The 8,204-nt window shown below is 36.2% G+C and overlaps 1 non-coding gene across 1 annotated transcript; it reads left to right on the plus strand.

Moving 5' to 3' along the window:
• Nucleotides 1-1,480: 1,480 nt before the first annotated feature.
• On the plus strand, nt 1,481-1,543 carry LOC117091203. The gene has a single exon (XR_004440312.1). It is a non-coding gene; the product is annotated as a U7 small nuclear RNA (small nuclear RNA).
• Nucleotides 1,544-8,204: the final 6,661 nt, after the last annotated feature.

Here is an 8,204-nt window from a genome sequence, read left to right on the forward strand (position 1 = left end):
CCAATATAAATTATATACCTTCTTCCTTTATGTGTAACCTAACAACCATTAGTTTATCTCAGGCACATTTTAATAGATGTCTAAAAACCTAAAGAAAAATACTTTTTCAATAATCAGATTTAAGGAACATTTCCCAAAAAGAACCACAAAGTATTGTATTACTTATTATATTTTGAAGATTGATTTTGACATTTTTTATATTACCAACAAGAACAAAATCTCTATTAAAACATGTGTGAAATGTTTTTTCACCATTTGATCATTTTTTTTTCATGATTGTCTTCCATTCGTCTGTTTTGTGTTCCCATTTTACTTTGCTAGAGGTAATTTTATACAGGCTTTTCTGAATGGTGCATCCACTTTAAAATCCAGGCGCAGATTTGCATGAAAGAAAATAAAACATTTACAGAAAATAAAGACAATCCTCTGATGGGTAGAAATCACTGAGATCTTTAATAAAAACAGTGTGGTTTCTTAAAAGAGTGATTCACTGCCAAATTAGAAAGAGATGGGGTCGTATCTAACATGATGCGTTCTATGCGGAGGCTATTGAGAAGAAATTGCACCCATCAAGTTCTAACAATGTTTAGAAACTAGATGTAAGCCCCACTGTTTCCCAGGAAGTGCAGTAGTTTAAATGAAAACTCCTCCATACTGCTGGGACTTAATTGACCACACATGGTGGAGAATGTGAGCTAAAGAACTCAGTGGAATACATTCAGTTCCTCTAAGTGAGAAGTCATCCAACTTAAACAGGAAAGAGCAAAATGTGAATGCTAGAGGATGGAACAAAATTGTTGTAATTTCTAAGGTGAAAATGTTTGGCTTTGTATTTTCTTTAGATTTTGATATAGAGATGGAAAAAGCAACAAAGGACAACCAAAAAGATTGCACTTAAAGTAAAGCAGGGAAAAGTTTAAAAATAGAACTATGGCAATTAAATGGAAAAATGATTCCTGAAATTTTATATTTTATAATTAATGCTTAGTTCAATTAGCAATGATGGGTACATTTTGCTTAGTGTGCATTAACCATGTAAACCCTCATGTAACCATAATATTCATCAATCATGACTATGCTCTTAGATTTATAATCAAATTAGCTGTTTATTTAAATAACATGAGTGCTTTTCATTGGGTGATATTAGCATTCTGAAATGCTGTTACTAGGCCTGGAGAAACAAAACATTTAAAAAAGTGATTGAAATGAGAATAGCAAAAGCTAATAAAGAGTTAAGGGGACAAAAAACTACTCATACCGAATAATCTACTATTATGATGGAGGTTTTATAGATGCAAGATACATATTCATACATATATGTAACATTTTTCTCTTTGGTAGGTAGAAGATGAAGCAGAATACCAACATAGGAGTAATATAACTGGTTTCTAGTCTTTGATCTGCCACCAGTTTGTGACCATAGGAAAACCATCTTAACCTTTTTTCTGAACTTCTGTTGTTTTCATTTAAAAGAATGAAGAAGTGTTATAGCTCTTTTAAAATTTATCTAAGAAGTTTTCAGTTTTTTAACTGGAAAACTCCCCATGGGAAAGAAATAGAGAGGAATCATATTTTCCCAGACATTTTCTTATGAGAGTCAGATAAGATGATGTGTATCAGCACATGGTAAAAGGCAATAAACCAGTATAAATTAAGAAATAATTTAGGGTTGGGTGTAGTGACTCACACCTGTAATCCCAGCACTTTGGGAGGCTCAAGAGGGTGGATTACTTGAGCCCAGGAGTTTGAGATCAGCCTGGGCAACAAGGCGAAACCCCATCTCTACAAAAAATACAAAAATTAGCCAGGTGTGGTGGTGTGCACCTGTAGTCCTAGCTACTCCAGAGGCTGAGGTGGGAGGATCACCTGAGCCTGGGAGGTCAAGGCTGCAATGGGCCATGATCGCGCCACTGCACTCCAGCCTGCATTTCTTTTTGGGTCTCGGTGATCTACTGAAGACTCTGTTGTTCATATTGTCCTTTCCAAAAGATGGTGACTAAATCATTTAAGTGAGACAGCCAAGATTTAGCTCTGGGAACTAATTTTGGCTTATTGTACTCAACATATTTAAGACTGTCAGCAGTTTTTGTTCTCTCCAATGTTTAATAAGGTCAGGAGTTTAAAAAGAGAGCAATTTTCTTGATAAAGTTTTTCCTTCTTTTTCCTTTGGGAAACATCACTGTGCCTAACTGCTTTAATGCTGAAGTTGGCAGGGCTTGCAGGTTGGGAGCAAACAATAAAAAGTCCCTCGCTGAGGCAGGCTGTATGGAATGAATGCCCTGGTGAACTACACCCCTACCCAACCCCCTCTGACCTGCCCCCCCCAACTCAAAGGCCAGATGGGCTCTAGACAAACCCTGGGAGTGTGGGCAGTCTGGGGTAGTGGAGGTCAGCTGCTGTTCTAGTAAATTCCCTCTCTGAAAGACACATGGGAACCCTGTTTTGGTATCCAGAACAGTGCTGAAATGGTCAGAAATAGGACTAAAGTTGGTGGACTTTGTATATGTACAGACAGAAACATCCTGCTTTCCAAGGAGCTGAACTCTGAGGGTCATTTATCTGTGGGATTCAGGGTACACTAAAGGTTTCTAGTTGAACTGGTTCTCATAACTTTTGTTGCATGTCTTACCTTTATGAAAAAGGCCTTTTCCAAAAAGCTTATTTCATTGAAGGATTATTGTCAGTCAGCTAAGCACGATGGAATGAAAATAAATTTTGTTTGTTGTAAGGGCAAAGAAGCAGGCTAAAGAGGATGTGGTAAAAGGTTCTACTTCCTGTCTGTTCAAAGGATGTGAATAGACAGTTTACACAACAGAAAATTCAGCAGACTCACGTATGGTAAATCATACAGCTTTGTTTGCCAACAACAAAATACACATTTAAAAAGTTATACCATCTTTGAAAACCTATTAAAGTCACAAAAATAAACAGAACCCTAAAATTCAATTACTTTTTGTGGGCAATGTGTCCAGGTTGTATGCTGTGGTGAAAAGAATGTTGCGTTTGGAATGTGAAGAGTTAAATCTAACACAAACTGTGAGCAAGTTATTTACTTTTCTGAAGCTCAATTATTCTCTCATCTATAAAGGGTGGATAATAATATCTATCAGCCTCATGAGGTTTATAATAGATTCAAATAAGTGAATGGAAGAAATTTCCAAATGGTAAAGCACTGTATAAATATGTTTTTCTGTTTTTAATCAACAGATCAATAAGAGAAGTGACAAATTTTAGTTACTTGTTTTCAGAAGCATGTGGAATACAATTTATGAATGCACTAATTGTGTTTGGCAATTTCCCTTTTAGACATTGATGATGAACTAGCTAAATAAACCATCTCAAAATACATGTGGGAATCACTTATTAAAAATTACAATGTTGTGGGCTCTATCAGTACACTGACATTAAACTCAGATTTTACTGAGTTTATGTTGTTGAGTGATTTCATCAATGTTAACATAATTTAATCCACAAAATAATCATAAGTGGTAGATGTTATTCTTTCTATTTTAAAAACGGGAAACTGAAAGTCACCCAAGTTCTTGGTTGACTGATAATTACATAAGATGATATTGAGTTGAAAAAAACTAAAAACAAAATGGTGTATGTGCATTTTACTTAATATTATATGTGAATATGAGGACCTTAATGAATGGAAGACAATTTGAAGAAATACAAATGTTTAAACCTAAGCACCTAAACACTTTTTATCATAATTATTTTTTAATTCTAAGAAAAAAGTGATTTTCTGTCCTGGAACTTTGCTGAAATTGTTTATGACAACTAGGAGTCTTTTGGAGGAATCTTTAGGGTTTTTTAGGTATAGAATCATATTGCCAGAGAATAGAGATAATTTGACTTTCTCTTTTCCTATTTGGATGTCTTTCACCTCTTTATCTTGCCAGATCGCTCTGCTAGGACTTCCAGTACTATGTTGAATTAAGAGTGGACATCTTTATTTTGTTGTGCTTCCCATTACTGGTGAACTGAATTTTTAAAATCTGCTATGTATACACAATGGAGTACTATGCAGCAATAAAAAAGAATAAAATCATGTCCTTCGCAGAATCATGATTGCAGCTGAAGGCCATTATTTTAAGTGAATTAATGCAGAAATAGAAAATCAAATACCACATGTTCTAACTTGTAAGAAGAGGGAGCTAAACAATGAGTACACATGATTATAAAAATGAAAACAGACACTGGGGACTCAAAAACAGTGGAGGGGGGAAAGCGTTGGAAAACTATTTATTGGGTACTATGTTTACTATTTGAGTGATTGGTTAAATAAAAGCCTACACCCCAGCATTACACAATGTATCTATGTAATAAACCTACAAATATACCCCCGAATCTAAAATTTAAAAAACATTCTAAGAAAAAAGTAATATCCTCCAGGGAAATTTTGTTGGTATGATTAAAACAAAACAAACACCATTACCCAAGGGAAAATCAGTTTAAAAATCATTTAAACTCTGAAAGATACTATTATAACTTAATAACAAAAGAATCTTACTACAAGCAGAGACACTATGACCTAAACCAACAGTTGGGGGCAAGGGGAGTTCAGATTATAACCTCACTAAAAACTATAAGAAAAATGGCACTGGTGAATAATAACTCACTTATCACCCCCTAACAAAGACAGGAACACAACCCCGGGGCATTTTCCTGTGTCAATTAACAGTTAATATGTTATCTGCTCAGTGACATTAAGATGTGATTCTCAAAACCCTTTACAAAGACATTGGCTTTGATGAGTGACAGACAACAAATCCCGGCAGACTGGTGAAAGGAAATTCAATTATATCGCTTCTAAATTGTGCATCCTCTGGGTTTAACTCAGAGATGCAAATACCAAAGAATAGAACTCGACCCTAGATTTCCTTTCAGAAATGCTGAGTGATTTCACGATTTTGTCCTTGCTAGAGAGGGGCACGCTTCTGGGCAATCAGGTGGTACAACCCTCAGGACAGTGAATGCCGTTGAATGAGTGTGAGGGCTAGCATTTACTGTTTAAGATCCATTTCAGAGAGTGGCAAATCACTTAGGGCCTCGATAATTCTACACATAGTAGAACAAGGGTAGAGATGGCTTTTGTCTATGAAATAATTCAAGAAATAGCTGTTCTTTTTATTTATTCAAGTAGACTGGTTGGGGTTCATACATCTCAGAGACTGACTACAGACAATCATCTGGGGTCTAGAGAGAAAATACCAGAACTATTATATTATTTATTTTTGTCTGAAAATGTAAGAAAGAGATTAAGCTTCCTAGCACATATGGAACAACCTGGTGCTGACACTCCCCAGCACCCTTTGTAGGTCTGTATTTTAGACTGTCTTGTATCTTGAACAGTGTGGGAGTTTGCCTGAGAGGGGAATGGAGTTCCACAAGGTGGAGGTGGGGAGGGGACCATTGTTTCTACCTTTTTATTTGCTTTCAGACTTTCAAAGTAGGGGTTAGTAAGTAGCTTTACAGATTACACTATCTTGTTTTAACTAAATGTATGCTCACCACATAGACAAGTAGCCAGAAAATGGCTCAGGCAGAGAAACTGCAGATTTAAAAAACACTAATGATGTAAGAACAAATGTACAATTCCATCTTGGGGGTGGTTTTTTGCTTACTTTGCCATGTGACAAGAGAAAAGCAATGAGCGAGCCAGATCTATTAAGAATTAACATAACTTTATTTTCATTGATCAATAATATTATTGAAAATGTGGATTCACACGGTTGTTAATGAGGGTCCTCACTCCAAGTTTCTCCTTATATTGAGTATTCTGTGGCTTTGCTACTTAACTTTTTCAGCTATGATAGCTCTGTGTGTTTGCTAGGGCTGCTATAACAAGGTGACACAGACTGGGTGTTTTAAACAAAAGAAATTTATTTCCTCACAGTTCTAGAGGCTGGAAGTCTGAGATTGTGTTGTCAGCATAATTTTTTCTTTTGAGGCTTCTCTTCCTGGATTGTAGATGGCCACTGTCACCCTCTGTCTTCATGTGGTCTTTCCTCTGCGTGCATGCATGTCTGTGTCCAAACTTCCTCTTTATAAGGAAACCAGTCATATCAGATTAGGGCCTATTCTAAAGACCGTATTTTAACCTAATTTACTCCTTAAAACCTTATTTGCAAATATGGTTTCATTCTGAGTTACTGAGGATTAGAACGTTAACATACAAATTTGTGGGCGGAGGATGGGGGGGGAGAAAATTTAGCCCATTACAATGACCATTAATATTGCATATTAAACTAAACTTATAAACAGACTTTTAAATCAGTGATCACAGTTTTAACCCAGGATTTTAAAAAGAATCATATTTTTAAAAGTTCTGTACCAATAATTAATACAAATTATTAAAACGTATTCTGTATTCCATTGTGACCTCATCTTTTAGAAACTTTTGGTTTAGACGTATGTTCTATAATAGAATAATGTATTGCCATTAATTCCTTAATTTAACAAACACCTATGAAGTGCTTGTTATGTGTGGGTACTCTGTTTTAGGCACCTGAGATGCATCAGGGAAAAAATTTGCCCTCATGGAGCTTACATTCTAGTGAGCAAGAGACTGATGATGAATCACAGCACAATAGTTAAGACTGAAGGACTTATCTCTAGCTGCTAGGAGTGTTACCAGATGACAGCCCTCATCTGATAGCCTTCTTTGGGAATTACCTTTGGATGAAGAGAACTACCTTACACAAGGTCATGTACTCTTGCCAGCACAGCCTGCATCCAAAGTCTGGTCACTCCAGAGGTAAAAAGGCCCACGTGACTGAAACCATCTGGGTAGCTCTGAAGGGCCACCCTAGTTGGAGAGCTCCCTGTGGGACTGGCTGAAAACTTTCTTCAGACTGAATCATAGCCCAACACTTTCCCTGAGGGTCACTAATATTGTATTTATTATGTTATATTATTATATTATGGTATATTGTTATTCTATGTTATATTACATTACATTCTGATGTTATACTGTCTTATTAACTGTTTGCCTCCCTTACTAGAAGCAACCTCCACGAGAGCAGGTACTCAGTCTCCTTTGTTCACTGCTCTGCCCACAGCTCCCAGAACAATGCCTGGAAGGTATTAGTTCTCTAATAAATATTTGTTAAATCAGTAAACAAATCTGCAAAGTGAGAATAAAAGTAGGACTGACCTTATAAGACTAAATCGTGATAATCCATGTGCAGTCTTAATGCAGTGCTTGGCTTTGCGATAAGTGCATTAAAAAAGTTGGTAATTATTATGCTTATTTCAAAGGTGACTTTATCATTTCCTATTTTTAAAAAGCCAGTATTTCAACTTTGTTTGTTCAAATGTTAATTAATTAGACCTTTATTGCCAAGCACTGCTTTAGGAACTGAAGCTACAAAAAGTGTAAGAAAGAAACATCCGCTGCTCTTGAAGAGGATCCAGTTCACTTGCAGGGTCACAGGTAACGTGTCATTAGTTATTTCATATTTTTCCACTTAGAAGCTAGCTTCTTTTGTATATTCTTTCCTTTTCCAAATACTCTAAGATGTGAGCCTTATTACTTGTTTTCCAGTGACTTTTTTCTTCTTCAATTATTCGGGCAATACTTTCCAACTGAAATATATTCATGTCAATCATTGGGCAACAGCTAGTTCAAAATTAGACAAAATGATTTTCATGTTTCAATGGATATCATCAAATCTTTTAATCTGTTGGTGATTATTATTATTATTGTTACTAAATCAGTTAGAACATCTGGAGAGGATTTTATTTGCTAACCTTTTGGGTGAAATCTCTTTTGACTAAAAGATTCCACCAGAACTTTGCCATCTACTCATTCTTGAAGACTTAGTTTAGGCATTCCCTCATCCAGGAAGGCGTCCCAGATTAAATTAGCTACTTTTCTTCTCTGACCCCACTATACCCACTGGAAGGTTAAGCCATCATTGCACTTGGCACCTGTTATTTGAAATTCTTCTTTTGTTTTTATTATTATTTTTTTTTTATTTTGGTAGACATAGGGTTTCAATATGTTGCCCAGGCTGGTCTTGAATTCCTGTCTTCAGTGATTCTCCCACCTTGGCCTCCCAAAGTGATTCTATTACAGGTGTGAGCCCCCACACTCCATCAGTGGAGTCCTGCTTTTGAATCCGTCTTCTTTACTAGCCCAGAAGCTCCTCTAGGATCTGAAGTACCTACTCTCATGGAGGTTGCTTCTAGTAAGC

The sequence above is a fragment of the Trachypithecus francoisi genome, unplaced genomic scaffold (genome assembly GCF_009764315.1).
Source record: "Trachypithecus francoisi isolate TF-2019V2 unplaced genomic scaffold, Tfra_2.0 Lachesis_group11, whole genome shotgun sequence".
Lineage (NCBI taxonomy): Eukaryota > Metazoa > Chordata > Mammalia > Primates > Cercopithecidae > Trachypithecus > Trachypithecus francoisi.